Source organism: Mobula birostris, chromosome 3 (genome assembly GCF_030028105.1).
Source record: "Mobula birostris isolate sMobBir1 chromosome 3, sMobBir1.hap1, whole genome shotgun sequence".
Lineage (NCBI taxonomy): Eukaryota > Metazoa > Chordata > Chondrichthyes > Myliobatiformes > Myliobatidae > Mobula > Mobula birostris.
This window is the reverse complement of record NC_092372.1, coordinates 48,080,055-48,098,972: the sequence shown is the minus strand read 5'-3', so window position 1 is coordinate 48,098,972 and position 18,918 is coordinate 48,080,055. Positions and strand designations below refer to the sequence as shown.

The 18,918-nt window shown below is 40.1% G+C and overlaps 1 protein-coding gene across 6 annotated transcripts in view; it reads right to left on the bottom strand.

The window, feature by feature from the left end:
- Positions 1 to 18,918, bottom strand: part of ipo11 (importin 11) — a 427,187-nt gene that overhangs the window by 256,338 nt on the left and 151,931 nt on the right. The gene's annotated exons all lie outside the window — the stretch shown is intronic.

Below are 18,918 nucleotides of genomic sequence, written 5' to 3'. Positions count from 1 at the left end.
GCCTGTTCGTCCTGGCCTTAATGCGGTGGTGCCATTTGCCAGACAAAAGCAGCTGAAATAGTTTGTTGTTGGGGTGGCTGGAGTACCCGATGAATCTCTGGGACCTTTTTACGCACCTGCTGCTGTAAACATCCTGAAAAGAGGAAAGTTCACTTCCACAAGTGCGAAGGGCTGTCTGCACCACTCTCCCGGTGCCTTGATGGTCGTACAGTTCCCGTACCAGGCGATGACACAGCCAGTCAGGATGCTTTTGATGGTGCCCCTGAGGATTTGAGAACTCAGTCTGAACTTCTTCAGCCCTCTGAGGTGAAACAGGCACAATTATGATGCCTGCTTAGATTGTTTTGTCAAATAAAGAAGCTGCTTCTTATCTACCAATACTTTTCTCCAGTGACTTAATTCAAGCAACAACATGAGCTATTTTGGTTGCAAAGTGATCTATTCTGGTACCTCGTGGAAAATAGTGGTTGCAAAATCTATTTGATTGTAATATGTTTGGTTGCTGAATTAGTCTATGGTTGTTGGATCAACCTATATGCTTGCAATCTATTTGGTCGCTGCAACAACCTATTTGCTATTTGGTTACAAACTATTAATATTTCGGGATCACTGTCAAAGTGATAAAACTAAAATTAAGACTGAATTGAAACAATGACCAAAGTTGTGAAATATACTAAGAACTCTTACCCGAATAAAACATCTCAGTTTGATAAAAATGGAAAGGTCAGGACGAAATATACCAACAATGTTAAATTTATTAAAAATAAGGTGGCATGTGTTAAGATCCAGGGAACAGCCACCACTTATTTAGAGCTAAGACCACATTTTGGCTTGATCGAATATGCCAGCGAGTGAAAGTTAAAAAAACAAGTAAGGTCTTTGACTAATCGAAAGAAACATGAAATTTGTGATAATCTACAAAAGCAGCATGACAGAGACGACAAACAGTCTAAGGAGCAAATGTTTGCATTGAGCAAAAAAAATGGTAAAATCAATGTACAATGTACAGAGTTTCAAAGTGAACTGACACAAAATAGAAAAGTGCAGCCACGACTTCAAGTGGGCGGTTCTGCTAGTGACGCTAATAGTGATGCTACAGCTCATGCTCTGCCTCGGGAAACACCTACGCCAAGCAATTACAGCTCACATCAAACAGTCTCTCTGCACACCACCATCATGCTAACTTCGGAGAATTACAGCCTATATCGGGCAGTCTCCTGATACAGCGACACCATCCAAAGAATTACAGGATGGACATGACACGTCCTTTAAAGTGACTCGTGACAATGACAGATATGAAATAACAAGATTGACAGCTATATCACAGCTCACTCAAATAAAACCAGGAAGTGAAGACACACAGGATTGAAGATGAAACTATTGCTAATCAATGTATTAACAAGCTACAGGCAGATTCATCAACTATTGCTCATCCATTCATCAATCTGCTGAGGTGCTCAGATGACCCTGTGACTCTCAGTGAAAAAAAACTGAAAGTTTTTCAAACTTTAAAGGTGACATAGTATACTACACCTGCATTAAGAATCCCTGATACAGGAAAATGATTTACATGGGAGCAGACTTAAATTAAGAACATGGAGACCAATGGTGTCCTATTATTACTCTGACAAAGGTCTGTACACTGACGATTTCAACGACTGAGTGAGGAATTAGAATGGACGCGTAGTTGTTTCTGAAACTGAAATGCTGGCATAAGGAAGCACGGCTCCTGGTACCTAGCACAACAAGATTTAATTGAAGCCAGTAAGTTGGCAGAAGGAAGATCAGCTAATACCTGCACTGATTCTCGATACAATCTTGGAAACTTATGGAGACAAAGAGGATTTCTTACGGCTGTAGGAACATCAATCAAAAATGACCAACTAGTACAAGAACTATTGGATGTTATATACAACTGCCACTAGAAGTTGCTGTATTAAAATGTTTAATTTCCCAAATACCGATTGGCATCTCTCTAGCGCAAGGGGTTTAGATGGGGTGGAGTTTGTTAGGTGTGTTCAGGAAGGTTTCTTGACACAATATGTAGATAAGCCTACAAGAGGAGAGGCTGTACTTGATTTGGTATTGGGAAATGAACTAGTCAGGTGTCAGATCTCTCAGTGGAAGAGCATTTTGGAGATAGTCTTCATAATTCTATCTCCTTTACAATAGCATTGGAGAGAGATAGGAACAGACAAGTTAAGAAAGCGTTGAATTGGAGTAAGGGGAATTATGAGGTTATCAGGCAGGAAATTGGAAGCTTAAATTGGAAATAGATGTTCTCAGGGAAAAGAACGGAAGAAATGTGGCAAACACTCAGGGGATATTTGTGTGGAGTTCTGCATAGGTACATTCCAATGAGACAGGGAAGTTATGGTAGGGTACAGGAACTGTGCTGAACAAAGGCTGTAATAAATCTAGTGAAGAAGAAAAGCTTACAAAAGGTTCAGAGAGCTAGGTAATGTTAGAGATCTAGAAGATTATAAGGCTAATAGGAAGGAACAAGAAGGAAATTAGGAGAGCCAGAGGGGCCATGAGAAGGCCTTGGTAGGCAGGATTAAGATAAACCCCAAGGCATTCTACAAGTATGTGAAGAGCAAGAGGATAAGACATGAAAGAAAAGCATCTATCAAGTGTGACAGTGGAAAAGTATGTATGGAACCAGAGGAAATAGCAGAGGCACTTAATGAATACTTTACTTCAGTATTCACTATGGAAAAGGATCTTGGAGATTGTACTGATGACTTGCAGCAGACTGAAAAGCTTGAGCATGTAGATATTCAGAAAGAGGATGTGCTGGAGCTTTTGTAAAGCATCAAGTTGGTTAAGTCATCGGGACCGAATGATATGTACCCCAGGCTACTGTGGGAGGTGAGGGAGGAGATTGCTGAGCTACTGGTGATGATCTTTGCATCATCAATGGGAACAGGAGAGGTTCCGGAGGATTGGAGCGTTGCGGATGTTGTTCCATTATTCAAGAAAGGGATTAGAAATAGCCCAGGAAATTACAGACCAGTGAGTCTTACCTCAGTGGTTGGTAAGTTGTTGGAGGAGATCCTGAGAGGCAGGAATTATGAACATTTGCAGAGGTATAATATGATTAGGGGTAGTCAGCATGTCTTTGTCAAGGGCAGGTCATGCCTTATGAGCCTGACTGAATTTTTTGAGGATGTGACTAAACACATTGATGACAGAAGAGTAGTAGATGTAGTGTAAATGGATTTCAGCAAGGCATTTGATAAGGTACCCCATGCAAAGCTTATTGAGAAAGTAAGGAGGCATGGGATCTAAGGGAACATTGCTTTGTGGATCCAGAACTGGCTTGCCCACAGAAGGCAAACAGTGGTTGTAGATGGGTCATATTCTGCGTGGAGGTTGATCACCAGTGGAGTGCCTCAGGGATCTGTTCTGGGACCCTTTCTCTTTATGATTTTTATAAATGACCTGGATGAGGAAGTGGAGGGATGGGTTAGTAAGTTTGCTGATGACACAAAGGTTGGAGGTGTTGTGGATAGTGTGGAGGGTTGTCAGAGGTTACAGCGGGACACTGATAGGATGCAAAACTGGGCTGAGAAGAGGCAGATGGAGTTCAACCCAGATAAGTGTGAAGTGTTTCATTTTGGTAGGTCAAATATGATGGCAGAATATAGTATTAATGGTAAGACTCTTGGCAGTGTGGAGGATCAGAGGGATCTTGGGGTCTGTGTCCATAGGACGCTCAAAGCAGCTGTGCAAGTTGACTCTGTGGTTAAGGCGGCGTACGGTGTATTGGCCTCCATCAATCGTGGAATTGAATTTAGGAGCCAAGAGGTAATGTTGCAGCTATATAGGACCCTGGTCAAACAACACTTGGGAGTACTGTGCTCAGTTCTGGTCGCCTCACTACAGGAAGGATGTGGAAGCCATAGAAAGGGTGCAGAGGAGATTTACAAGGATGTTGCCTGGATTGGGGAGCATGCCTTATGAGAATAAGTTGAGTGAACTCAGCCTTTCTCCTTGGAGCGACAGAGGATGAGAGGTGACCTGATAGAGGTGTATAAGATGATGAGAGGCATTGATCATATGGATAGTCAGAGGCTTTTTCGCAGGGCTGAAATGATTGCCACAAGAGGACACAGATTTAAGGTACTGGGGAGTAGGTACAGGGGAGATGTCGGGGTAAGTTTTTTACTCAGAGAAAGGTGAGTGCGTGGAATGGGCTGCCGGCAACTCTGGTGGAGGCAGATATGATAGGGTCTTTTAAGAGACTTTTAGATAGGTACATGGAGCTTAACAAAATAGAGGGCTATAGGTAAGCCTAGTAATTTCTAAGGTAGGGACATGTTCGGCACAACTCTGTGGGCCGAAGGGCCTGTATGACTACAATGGAAAGCCATGGAAAAGCACTCGCACATGCAATTTCAAAAAAAAAAGGCAGCATGGGGAAAAAATAAAAGAAATAAATGTAGGACATACACGGTGAACCTAACAACTGGAATTATGGAAATAAAGTTGAACTCTGTCACATACGAACATACAGGATATTGAAGAGATTCAACTTCGATGCTCTCCACAGAAAAAGTGGATGGAGAATGATGGGAAGTTAAACAATGATGGAGTTATGTCAAGTCACGTCACTTTTTATTGTCATTTCGACCATAACTGCTGGTACAGTACACAGTAAAAACGAGACAACATTTTTCAAGACCACGGTGCCACATGAACAATACAAAAATTAAACTGAACTACGTAGAACAACACAAAACTACACTGGAATACAGACCTACCCAGGACTGCATGAAGTGCACAAAACAGTGCAGGCATTACAATAAATAATAAACAAGACAATAGGCACAGTAGATGGCAGTAGGATGCTGTCAGTCCAGGCTCCGGGTATTGAGGAGTCTCATGACTTGGTGAAACTGTTCCATAGTCTGGTCGTGAGAGCCCGAATACTTCGGTGCCTTTTGCCAGGTGGCAGGAGGGAGAAGAGTTTGTATGAGGGGTGCGTGGGGTCCTTCATAATGCTGTTTGCTTTACGGATGCAGCGTGTGGTGTAAATGTCTGTAACTGCAGGAGCAGAGACCCCGATGATCTTCTCAGCTGATCTCACTATCCACTGCAATAGTCATAAATGTAAGCTCCAACCACATTGCTTCTTTATCTAGCACAACAAATACACTCTCGAGGAAGCACTGGGAGTGCAAAAGATGATTGACAGATTCACCTGACTTGTACACAGAATACAAATTCAGGGCACAAACTTGAGAAATGTTTGAAAAATGCAGAAAAGCTACCACAAACAATTGCTCCTGTCCCACTTTTACACTTACAAGTGGAATACATTTCTTTGCCAAAGTGTCAAGGATACTCAGGCATAATGGTAATAATGGACATATTTTCAAATGGATAGAAGCTCCTCCAGCAAAGAAAGTTACTTACTACAGATATAGCAAAAACTCTGATCAGGACTATGTTCCTAGATGGGGATTGCCATGTTCCATTGACTCTGACCAAGGAACACATTTCATTGAGAGTGTTTGCCAAGAATTATGTTGACTGATGAACATTAAGTATCATGAGGAAGGCTTACCATGCCCTATGGTTCTTCCAGCAGCAGAGCAATCCCAAACAGGACTACAAAAGTAAGTCCATTCAGGATAGTAACAGGGCACTATGTCACTGCCAGGAGATATCATTCTCAAAGAGGCTGATATCCATATTATAGTAGACAGTCTAGTTAGCTGTTGTGTGAAATTAACCCAAGCTGTCTAATCTGCTCTGAACAGGTTTCTGCTGCTTGGGAAGATCCAACGGCAGAAGGATACACACCCTGATTTTTGGTGAGTGGGCCCTGATTAAGAAACCGCACAAGGATCCACTAGGACATTGAGGGAAAGGTCCTTAACAAGAACTGTTATTTACCAACTCAGTGGTGAAAGTAGAAGATAAAAGTAAGTGGATATTCACCAGCGACTGTATACAAGCTGAAGTGTTATCCAACAACGACAAGAAACATTGTGGTCAATGTGCTAGTAACCTGTTGCCCATAGTGCCTATGCTGTTGAGTTACAGTGAGCAAATCACTCACCAGCCAGAAGACTTCAAGCAAGTTGAAACTACTGGACATTATTAAGTTTATTCTATTATTATTTATTCCTATGCCACATAACAGTGAGGATAGGAATAGAATGAGGTGGCAGATACAAGTGTGGCTGAAGAATTGGAGCAGGGGCAGGGATTCAGATTTCTAGATAATTTGGACCTTTTTCTGGGGCAGTTGGGACCTGTACCAAAGGGATGGATTGCACTTGACTCCAAGGGGGACCAATATTCTTGCAGGCAGATTTAGTAGAGCTGTTGGGAGTGACTTAAACTAATATGGCAGGGGTATGGGATTCAGGATGATAGAACTGAGGATGAGCCAGCAGATTTACAAGTAGATGATGGACGTAACATGAATGTAAGGAAGGATAAGCCAATGATTCGATACAAATGCAGATAGAGCAAAGAGTTAAATTGTACTGCAGAGGCAAAATTCAGAAGGACAAAGAATGCAGCATTGAAGGTGCTGTATTTAAATCGCGGATCATTCGGAATAAGCTAGATGAACTCGTGGCGCAGCTAGAGATTGGTCAGTATGCCATTATGGACATCACTGAGTCCTGGCTGAAAGAAGGCCATAGTTGGGAGCTTAACATTAAAGGATATACTTTGCATTGAAAGGACAAGAAGGAAGGCATAGACAGTGGTGTGACCCTGTTGGAAAGAGATGGAATTACATCTTTAGAAAGAGGTGACATAGGGCCAGAGAATGTTGAATCTTTGTGGATGGAGTTAAAAAATTGCAAGGGTAAAAAAAAACCATTATGGGGAATATATCTAGGCCTCCAATTAGTAGCCAACATGTGGAGTTGAGATTGCAAAGGGAGCTGGAAAAAGCATGTAATAAGGGTAATGACACAATTGCAATGGGGGACTTCAATATGCAAGGGGATTGGGAAAATCAGGTTGCTGTCAGATCGCAAACAAGAGAATTTGTTGAATGCTTGTGCCTACTCAAGGAAAGGCCAGCTTAGATTGGGTGTTGTGTAATAATCCGGATCTTATTAGGGAGCTTAACGTAAAGGAACCCTAAAGGAAGTTAAGGACTACATAAAAGCCAACAAAAGGGCATATAAGGTAGCAAAAGTTATATGGAAGTTGGATGATTGGGAAGCTTTTAAAATCCAACAAAAGACAACTAAAAAAGCTATAAGAAGGGAAAAGATGAAATATAAGGGCAAACTAGCCAATAATATAAAGAATACAAAAAGTTTTTTTTAGTTATATGAAGAGTAAAAGGTAGGTGAGAGTTGACGTTGGACCAGTGGAAAATAATGCTGGTGAGATAATAAAGGGGGACAAAGTAAGAGCAGATGAATTTAATGGGTACTTTGCATCTGTCTTCACCGTGGAAGACAGTAGAAGTGTGCCAGAGGTCTGTGAGTGTCAAGGAGCAGGGGGTGAGTACCATTGCTGTTACAAAGGAAAAAGTGCTAGTCAAATTGAAAGGTCTTAAGGTGGACAAGTCACCTGGGCCAGATGGATTACCTCCCAGAGTCCTGAGAGAGGTTGCTGAAGAGATAATGGATGTATTTGTCATGATCTTTCAAGAATCACTTCATTCTGGCATGGTCCCGGAGGACTGGAACATTGCAATTGTTACTCCAGTCTTTATAAAGGGAGGAAGGCAAAAGAAAAGAAATCATAGGCCAGTTAGCCTAATATCAATGGTTGGCAAAGTGTTAAAGCCTATTATTAAGGATGAGGTTTTGAGGCTCTTGGCGATACTCGTGGCAATAATATGCATAACAACATAATCTGCCTCCAGTGGCTATACAAAGTATAATTCTGGATGCTTCTTTTTGCATTAAGTGAATAAGCGTTTTCTCAATGGTTAATATTTACTTCAGTATTTGATTTACTCCTTTCTAACTGGTTAACTTCTAGCTACAAATTACAATGAAAATTTTCTTATATTTCTGGGTATAAAGTAGCTAACCACTAAGTAGTGCCATCTTAATCATCTTCATCTCTTGGCTGTAAGCCTTCTGCTCCTGTTCCCTCTGTTCTAACAACTCTTAATAAAAAGATCAGAAACCAACAAATTTTATGCCCACCCCTGGCTTTTAAAATAACCTTAAACACCAGAATCCATCTACATAAAGGATGGTGAATCTTTGGAATTGTCCACAGAAGATGGCTATGGAGGACCAGACATTCAGTCAATTCAAGGCAGAGATCAATAGGTCATTGGATATTAACAGAGTCAAGGGATAAAGTACAGGAAAACTGTGCTAAGATAAAAGATCACCTATTTTTTTTAAAAATACAAAGCAAAGAAGTTGTCTGCACTGAATCCAATTAAGAAATTTTGACATGCTCAAGAGATATAGAACTTTTGACTGTGGGATAAAATCAAAAATCTGGCAAGCATATCTAAAATGTCAATCAAAATTGGATTTATGACCACTGATATACACTCAATGGCCACTTGATTAGGTACATCTGCTTGTTAGTGCAAATATCTAATCAATCAGCCAGTCATGTGGCAGCAACTCAATATATAAAAACATGCAGATGTGGTCAAGAGGTTATCTTGTTGACATCAGAAAAGAGAAGAAATGTCATCTATTTAACTTTGACCGTGGAATAATTGATAGTGCCAGACAGGGTAGTTTGAGCATCTCAGATAATGCTTATATCCTGGGATTTTCACCCACAAGCCTCTTGAATTTACAAAGAATGGTGAGGAAAAACAAAAAAGAACATCTTCTGAGCAGCAGCTCTTTGGTGGAAACAGCTTGTTAATGAGAGAGGTCAGAGGAAGATGGGCAGACTGGTTCAAGTTGACAGGAAAGCAAGAGTTACATAAATAACCACATGTTGCAACAGTGATGTGCAGAAGAGCATCTTTGAATGCACAACACATGGAACCTTGAAGTAGATGGGCTACAGAACCAAAGATCACAAACACACACGCAGTAATCACTTAACTACCACAGGCACCTAATAAATTGGCCACTGAGTATATGTCATGAAATTTGTTATTTTGTGGCAGCAAAACTATAAGAAATAGTATAAATCACAATACTACATATCTTAAGGTAAGAAAAATTGCAGAAAGAGCATAATAATTAATTTCTATCTCAATGTCAAAGTAAGAATTTGTAATGCTTTAGCTGTACAGAGGCTTCATCACACACTATCTGGTAGACAACTATACACAAAACTTAAAAATGAATATAGAAGAGTGAGGGCTGATATAATTGAAGTAAGAATAATTACAGCAAAGTTAACAGAATCCAGGTGTCAAAATGCTTGTTGTGATGTGTAGTGGATAGTGCTTGTCGCTCTTCCACTGCTGGCTAGCAGTCTTGCTAAAAGGAGAGCTGAATATGTAAGTTCTCCCTGCCAGTACGTAGCCTCTTCAACAGCAAGCCTCATATACTGCCTCCTTGCTGGCGACACACAGAAACTAAACTCCTTTCAGACTCAGGCTGAACTCTAGAGGACGGATAGGAGGTCTGGCCCCTGCACACGTAACATGCCGGCCCACCAATGTGTGGATGTGCCCTGGTGCTCGTGAACCAGATCCCCAGCTATGGGTAAATAGCCCCACTGTCTTGTGAGCAGCTTCGGGAGAGACGAAGGCTGCAGGAGTAAACCCAGATAGCAAATCCGGAGGGGAGCCTCTAAGGCGGCTGGACACCCAGTAGCTCCTGTGGCCGGGGGGTGGGGCGTCTTGATGACTGGGCACCTCAGGATCTCCATACCTTTCACCTAGGCTTGTGATGAGGATCATCATCACTCATTGTTCTTCAAGACAGATGGACGCCACCCAAGCAACAGAATCAGAATATGATAGATAACAGTACAATCAAGAAAGCGTATTTTCCAAAAAGGAAAATTGAAAACTTGTGTTTCTTAAAGGAAGAATTTAAATGCATTATTTCTTTCTATTCATTTAATATTAATTACAGGAGGAAAAGGACCACTTGCATTTCAGTGATATGGAACAACATGTTTCAAAAGTTTATACAGTCATATCTAATTAAATCAAGAATGTTGGGGAACATTGTCTCAGCCCCTTCTGTTAGTATATTTGGCTAGTTCTTCAACAAAAGTCAGATCCTGAAAGTTAAGCTATCTCGGACAAAGTGCTGAAAGCTACATAAATTCTAAATGGATTCAAAGCAATTCAATGATACAACTATATGTCGTACTTCATAATTTTAGAAATATACCCTGTCCTCATCATATGCATCTTCAGACTATGCGGATTCAGCTATGCCAGGAACCTATTTCTACCAACGTCTCATTATATGCGTCCAAAATTCACAGTTATGCGAGGAGTACTGCCTTCCCGCCAATACAAGTCACGTGCGCACACCTCACAGTCTCACTGTTGGGACAAAGAGCACCGCTTTCCCGCCAATACAAGTCAGGTGCACGCGCCTCACAATCTCTCTCCCGCCACTCTCGCATTGGTTTTGGCAAGGTGTGGATGTGCGATCTTAAACTTCTGCTGGTTTTACCTATGGTGCAGTGATTTTGTGCTTGAAATATTTAATTATGCCTCCTAAGTGTCCGATGTCATGTCTTGGGCCATCAGCCGAGCAGCAGAGAACTGCTTTAACACTTGAAAAAAAGTTGGAAATTATAAACAGGGCGGCATCAGCTGAAGGTAACACAGCTCTGGGATGCTACTGTCGGGAACAGAATCTTGCCTTTAAAGTTCTTTTGTTGCTTGACAATGCGCCAGCCCATCCTAAACATTTGGACAGCATTCATCCTAACATAACAGTGCGTTTTCTGCTGCTTAACACAACATCACTGATTCAACCACTCGTTCAAAGTGTAGTCCACATTCAAGGCTAAGTATTTTTATTTTACGGCGAACTATCCCTCAGATGCTGCAAGCAACAGACGATTTTGAAAATCCCGGGAGTTTACCAACGGTGAGGGAATGGTGGAAGTCGGAACACTTGGTACAAATGGCGATGGACATGGACCCACGTTTAGAACAGAGTCAGCATTTCAGTCGTTCCCTGCCGTCAACCCTTCTTCCCTACAAGCAAATTTATGCTGAGAAGCAAAATGCTGCCAAGCAAACAACCCTCACCACTTCATGCAAATCGCTGTAATCTTTCTGCTGCCGGCAGTTCTAAGGGTTCTGTGAGTCTTCCTTCACCCCTTGCTGTGCTTGATATTATCCTGACGACCACAACCATCCACCTTATCCGTGTAAAGCTGTCCGACACCACAACCACCACTCATCTCCCGGAGTGAACACACCTGCTACTGTTGGTGAGTACTGTACACCAGAGGATGTTAACTTTCTATGATTTATTACATTGAATATTACCTTAAATTGATTAAATATAATACAAATGTTGTCTTGTAGTACTGCTTTTGTGTCATATTGGTATAAAAATGTGAATAAGTTACAGATGAAACATATTTAGGAAGCCCTCTGGAACCCATCCCTATTTTCTCCATTTAATTAATTGTTCACATTATGCGATTTCACATTATGCATCAACTTCGAGGAACGTATCCCTCGCATATAACGAGGATAGGGTGTAGTTAATTTGTACGATGAATGGAAACTCAAATCAGAAATCTAATCTTATTTTCAAATAAAGGAAGGAAACAGTGAAATTCCACTCTGCCCTAGCTTTGTACACAATAGCTAATATGTTTGCATCTATTCTTCAACTGTTTATTTCCTCCACTACTCCCCAAAAGCCAAGAACTCTACATGAAATGTGCAAGTGTTGAGAGCATTCTCAGAATGATACAAATTCTACAGTGAATAAGCCAATTAAAACCAAAAAAGCAAGCACATACTTCCTTAAAATGAGTCAAACTTCAATAAACCAAATGGGAGATCAATATTAAATTGCTTTTCCATAAACATGACATGCTACTAATGCCCATGATAGCTGCAAATGTTGTTCAAAGCAGATTTCATGAATGAAGCTTTCATACAGAATAGAATCAAAGAATCATTATTGCTGAGACAAAGTCATACTTTTTACAATGCTAAGCTATAAGTTTCAAAAGGAATGTCCTTGTTACTTCATATTAAGATGGCTCTTGGAATAACAGTAAAAAGAAACAGAAAAATATCTTTTTGGTTATATTGGCCCGTTATAAGATACACCATTTCAAATTCCCTTTTATCAAGCATGATGTTTAAAGGAAAAACTCTAACTGTTGGATAAAGAAAGCATTTCATAAAAATGGAAAATGAAATATCTAAGATATCCATAAGTAAAACATTAAAAATCTTTGCCTTCTCTTAGGTTTACACAAGTTTTCTTAAGAAAATTGCCAGGCTGGAAATTGCTTTCAAAAATAAAAACATTTTCCAGTTATGCATACTGGAAATACTGCTACAGGTGAGGTCGATGAAGTCATTGTATAATAGTATATTTCTTCAGTAATTCATTAACAGATTAGCTCATTGCTCAAGTCCCTAGTGTGGAACTTGAAATCATAACCATTTTATTCAAGAACTAGAAACCTGTTACTGAGCTGGATTAATAACCAACAGCATCCCAGTCAGCCTTTTAACAACACTGTTTTTCTACTCTTCATGCAGCAAACTTCTGTTGAACAATCAAGATTGACACCCAGTAGAAACATTGATTCCTATTCCATCACACCAAACAGCAGTTAAGGTAGGTTCAAAATTCAAAGTAAATAGAATCCAAGAAAAACTGTACACAATGATGGACAATCAACCACTTTGTCTTAGGACCAAACCATATTAGAGAAAAAGACACATTTTCACTGAAAATTCTTTTTTTTCTTTCTGTTTTACTTAAACCAACTACGAATGAGTAAACAATGAGACAATCTGGTAGTATTGTACTACCCCTTTCCCCTTACTGGTTTTTCACCTGGAACCTACCAGCCTTCTCCTTCCCAACCTCCCCCCACCTTCTTTATAGGGCCTCTGCCGCTTCCCTCTTCAGTCCTGACCAAGGGTTCCGGCCCGAAACATTGATTGATCGTTTCCACGGATGCTGCCCGACCTGCCGAGTTCCTCCAGCGTGTTGTGAGTATTATACCTATGATTTGCCTAAGTACAGCTCCAATGCCATATTTGCTGATGACAGTGCTGTTGCTTTCATGCTAAATTAAGCGTGGTGACAAATCAGCAAATGGGGGGGGGGGGGGGGGGTGAAAATTTGGTTGAGTGGTGCCACAACATCTACCTCTCACTCAACATCAGCAAAACCAGAGCTCATTATTGACTACGGAAAGAGGTCCATGCAGTCTATGAGCCAGCCTTCATCAGCAATTAAAACAAAACTAATCCCCATTCACCAATACTTTGCAATGCTATTGTCTGTTCTATCAAATGCATCATAGGAACTATTCATGACCGCATTTTCCTTCAGTCAGTAATTGTGTGCCTTTGCTTTTCCAAGCTACCCTAAGCAGTGCAACTCCAGCACTGTAACATCACTGGTGGAAAGCAAGTTAATCTGAATAGCAGATTTCTCAGATGGCCATCCAAGCATCCGAAGCATTGTAAGCAGGCCGGGCTCAAGATCATCTGGACTTTGGACATCTTCATAGCATGAGTAGTAACAGATAGGGCTGCTGTTCAATTCAGTGGCTGTAACAAGCTAGCCAGTACTATCATCCTTAAAGAAATTAACTCATTTGAGTTCCATGGTAATATTATCATTGGCCTTGGGCAGTGGCTCAGCAATCCCAGCAATATGTTGGACAATAGATTGTCGGATTGTTTTAAAACCCTGCAAGACCTTTTGAAGGTATGATTATAGCAGTCAGATTACATTACAGCATGAAGGATTTGCATTTCAGACTGAGTTACCACTGCAACACTGAGACATTGGCTTTTACTTGATATAAAATCTAAGGCATCTGCCAACACACTACGAACATTGTGGGTTGCTGGAAGGTGCAGGTGCAAACAATTACCATTATAACGGACCCAGATGGGGATCATGAGACTAACTGTACTACTGAATGTGACCACAATGTCTGTGATGAAATGGATGATCTCCAAGCTTTCAGGCTGATGTTCAAGTCAGTTTTCCTCTATATTTCAAGGACTGACCCCCTCTCACTTTCAAATGTCTTACTAGCTCTTCTTTCAGTTAGTCCTGACGAAGGATCTTGGCCCGAAACGTCGACTGTACCTCTTCCTGGAGATGCTGCCTGGCCTGCTGCGTTCACCAGCAACTTTTATGTGTGCTGCTTGAAATTCCAACATCTGCAGATTTCCTCATTTTTACGTTAATTAACTTGCCATTCATTTCTACTGTATGCCATGTTGTTTATTGTTCACTTTCACATGTAAATCTCAAGGTTACCCAGTCCTACGTCAATCATTACTATCAGTATTGTCATCAACAATTTGCAGATTAGTGATCTTTTTGAAACTGCAACCTGTTTAATTTTAAATCTTTTTCTCTTCCCTGTGCAGTCTGGTTATATTTGTCTGCCTGACATGCTTTCTGTATGCATCTTACTTAGTTGCATTTTCATCAAGTTTCACCTTTAAATCTGCATTGGTCTGGTGCATGTAAGCCCCTGCCACAATGGTAACACAATTTGTTCAGCCAAGCAGGTCTTTGTTTAGATGTTGCAATTTTATTCACGCTCACTTTCATTCCTGACCGCAACTCAATTGCATCTCTGTATGCTAATTCTATTGACTCAGAGATTTCAACTGCTCTTTTAAATATGAACTGTGTTTCAGGTGGGACCTTTTTATGAATGCTTTCTTTTGAGATACCACAAGCTAAATGATCTCTCGGTGCATCATTAAGCCATCACTGAACTGACAACGCTGAGACAATTTCTGCAATTCAGCCAGGTATGCTGAAATGGACTCCCCTTCCTTTTGATTCAGCTTATAAAACCTAAGTGTTCTGCAATTCCACCAAGATGCAACACAGAGCGTCATAGGAAGTCATTCCTGCCTGTGGCCATCAAACTTTACAACTCCTCCCTTAGAGGGTCAGACACCCTGCGCCAATAGGCTGTTCCTGGACTTATTTCCTGGCATAATTTACATATTACTATTTAACTATTTATGGTTTTATTACTATTTAATTATTTATGGTGCAACTGTAACGAAAACCAATTTCCCCCAGGATTAGTAAAGTATGACTATGACTATCAACAATGGTTTCAGTTCTAAATGCTCCTGTGTTATTTTTACAATAGTTGCAAAGCTCATTTCAGCTGGTTTGGTTAGAACAGTTAAACGTCTAACCAAACTCTATGCCTTTAAGCCCAATGCACTCAGCACTCAATTCTCATTGGCTATTTCATTTGCTTCCAAATACTGCTCAATTCTCTCTGTATACTATATCCAGTTATCTTTTGTGCAATTGAACACATCTAACTTTCCAATGTGGCCAAGTATTTCTGCTTTATTTTAAAAAAAAATTATGATCACCCAATAATCACTACTGATGAACCCACAAATTTGTCCTTTTGTGATTTTTTTAAAACTCCAACGTCTCTGTTCCTTCCTCAAGAAGCACATACTGCACTTTTTTTTATAAACTCTGTCGTCTCGCTGCGCTTCAAAAGGTACATAGTCGTCTGGGGTTTGTTTAAAACTTCCCCATCATCTTTGTTATGTTTTGTAACTCCAAAACATAAAACTAACTTAATGGAAATCTGGAGCCAGAAATGTATGTCTTAGTTATCGTTTTTACTTTAAGTGAAGCGCACATGTATGATGTGGTGGCGTAACGATGTATGCCATTCAGGTGCTTTTATATATAACCCGTAATTATTTAAACAAAGAGTGTTTAATCAAACAATATATTTTAAATAGTACTGAAATATTAAATATACAACACATGGAAATCCTGTCTCTCAAAATTCTTTGCAATAACTTACTCACTTTTGACATTATACTCGCTGATTTATAGTTCCCATGCTATTTCCTTTAGTGTTTCTTAAGGGCAAAACATTAGTCATCCTCCAGTCTTCTGGTACCACATCTATGGCTGCTGATTATATAAATATATCTGCTAGGGCCCTGCAATTTTTCACCCTAGTTCCCACAATGTCCTCGAATACACTTGATCAGGTCCCAGGGATTAATCTACCTTCATGCATAAGATCTTCTGTACCTCCCTCTTATGTAATGTGGAATCGCTTAAAGATATCACTGAGCTTTCCTAAGTTTCCTGGTTTTCAAGTATTTCTACACAGTAAATAAAGGAAGATGTCTTTGTTGGCCCATCCATCTCCTACAGTTCCACACAAAGATGACCTTGTTGACTTTTAAGCAGCTTTATGCTCTCTCCAGTTATTCGTTTGCTCTTAATATAATTTAGAGTTTATTTGGATTCTCCTTTAACCAACTAGATAGAGATCTTCTGTCCTCGTTATTCCCTTAAGTGTACTCCAGCACCTTCTATGTTCTTCAAGAAATACACTTAACTCCAGTTGCCTATACTAATCAATGTGCCTCCTCCTTTTTTCTTGTATCTCTCGTCATCCAGGTTCACTCCTCCTAACAGCCTTGCCCTTCACTCTAACACGAACATGCTGGCCCTGAACTCGTGCCATCACACTTGTAAAAGCCTCCAACTTGACAGGCTTCACTGTACTTGAAAATGACTTTTCCCTAGTCAAGTTGTGAAAGATCCTGCCTAAAACTATCAAAATTTAGGAATTTTATCTTGCAACACACAGTCTGAACTAAACTTTAAATATAACCAGCTTAAAATTTTCCTGTAAACTTATTAAGCAAATCAACTGTGACTTATGATAGCAACTGATTTATTATCAACCAAAAAGGGCACTTATACTATATTCTTCAGATTCAAGAGGTCTCAAAACTTTTACCAGCTAAGATTTACGAAATGTAATCATCAAAACACAAATTGTGCACAGCAATATCACTAAGAGAAAAGCCAATATGAATCAGTCATCCAATTTCAGGATTAGTTTAGTGATAAGAATTGGATCAAAATGAGGACGAGAGAGATTCATCTCCAATTACTTGCAGAGGCTGATTTGTGAGGTTCACAAGGACGATTCAGGGAATGAAAGAGTTATCAAATGAGGAACATTTAATAGCTCTGGGTCTGTGCTCACTGGAATTTAGAAGGATGAGGGGGGATCTCATTGAAACCTTTTGAACGTTGAAGGGCCTAGACAGTGTAAACATGGAGAGGATGTTTCCCATGGTGGGGGAATCGAGGACAAGAGGGCACAGCCTCAGGATAGAGGGGTGTCCATTTAAAGTAGAAATGAGGAGAAATTACTTTCGGCAGAGGGTGATGAATTTGTGGAATTTGTTACCACAGACAGCTGTGGAGGCCAGGTCATTGGGTGTATTTAAGGCAGAGCTTGACAGGTTCTTGATTGGACACGGGATGAAAGGTTACTGTGAGAAGGCTGGGAAGTGGGGCTGAGGAGGGAGAAAGAAAGGATCAGCCATGATTGAATGATAGAACAAACTCAATGGGCCAAACAGCCTAATTCTACTCCTATGTCATGGTCTAATATAAGAGAACATAAACGGTAAAACATATTAAGCACACAAAAATACCATTTGTCAAAGAACAGCGAACTTTGAATATGAAGGATGGCACAGATAACTTGAAACTATTAGATTTGCCATCAGCTCATTCCATTAACGTCATTAAAAATATTGCATATTAATGATTTAGATGATGGAATAGGTGGCTTTGTTGCTAAGTTTGCAGATGATATGACGATTGGTGGAGGGGCAGGTAGTGTTGAGGAAACAAGTCGGATGCAGGACTTAGACAGATTAGGAGAATAGACAAGAAATTAGCAAATTAAATACAATGTTGGAAATTACATGGGCATCCACTTTGGTAGAAGAAATAAATGTGGAGACTATTTTCTAAATGGGGTGAGAATCCAAAAATCTGAGATTCAAAGGGACTTGGGAGACCTTGTGCAGAACACCCTAAAGGTAAACTTGCATGTAGAGTCAGTGGTGAGGATAGCAAATGCAATGTTAACATTCATTTCAAGAGGTCTAGAATACAAAAGCAAGGATGTGATGCTGAAGCTTTATAAGACAGTGGTGAGGCCTCACCTTGAGTATTGTGAACAGTTTTGAGCTCCTCATCTAAGAAAAGATGCGCTGGCATTGGAGAGAGTTCAGAGGAACAACCAATGCTTATTTTTAATGGCTTAATTTCATTAATTCGATGGTTACTTTTAGTGTGGGCATTCAGTACAAAAATTTCATACAGTCACTTAAGGGTTGCTTTCATCATGTATACCAAGTATATTCCCAGAACTGAACAACACAAGAAAGTATTTAGACATAGGCCAGATTGTGTTCAAAGGCCGCAATTAGAAAATGTCAGAAAATATTTACTTAAAAATACGTCATGTCATTAGAAATGAATAATAAAATGAAGATAACGTGAAATATTCAGATTTGTGTGGTTAAGTTACTTACACCAGCCACGGCTGATGTAAAGTTGAGGGGCTGAATCAGGAAAACCTAATGACAAACCCAGAGGCAGATTTGTCTCCAGTTCAATGGCAAAATGAGGTGATCTGAGGGGAGGATGCTGTCAGCAGTGCCGCATGAAACTGCCAGCCAAAATTATGTTCCACCCCAATAAGGCAAGCTGTTTTAACAATTTTATTTTTATTATCTTCCTGCCAGCTGCATTGGATACAAAGAAAAGCTGCACAATATATTAAATTTTCATCTCAAATGACATTTTCAATCTTATCAAAATTACACATTATTAAGTTACCAGGTTGTGGTATGGAGTATCATTCATGCCATAAATTCCTCAATAAAAAACTTCAAAGCTTGCCGACATGAAAAATGAAGATTACGATAAAAAAGTTGTCCTCACTATCATTTTGCATGATGTTTTT